Here is a 325-nt window from a genome sequence, read left to right as displayed (position 1 = left end):
TTTAAGGGGGTCTGAATACTTTCCGTACCCACTGTATGTGTATTTGTCATCTTTCCTTTTACATGAATATTTATTGTAGTACTTGGGCAGACAAAAGCTTAACCAAAACTGATAAAGAGAAGCCTCTATTGTATCAGGTCACAATACAATTATTTATTGAACACTAACAGCCAAAAATGCAGCTTCAAACAGTTGATACAAAATTACCAACAAATCAAAGGGAATACTGAATTGGCTTTGGATTGCACTTTCTGTCTCATGCTTTGGATTATTATGATTATTATGTTTACATTTAGAATCAAGAGACACTAATAATAAAAAAAAA

This window comes from Sinocyclocheilus grahami, unplaced genomic scaffold (assembly GCF_001515645.1).
Source record: "Sinocyclocheilus grahami isolate Dianchi unplaced genomic scaffold, SAMN03320097.WGS_v1.1 scaffold11928.1, whole genome shotgun sequence".
In the NCBI taxonomy this organism is placed as follows: Eukaryota; Metazoa; Chordata; class Actinopteri; order Cypriniformes; family Cyprinidae; genus Sinocyclocheilus; species Sinocyclocheilus grahami.
This window is presented reverse-complemented; position numbering follows the sequence as displayed.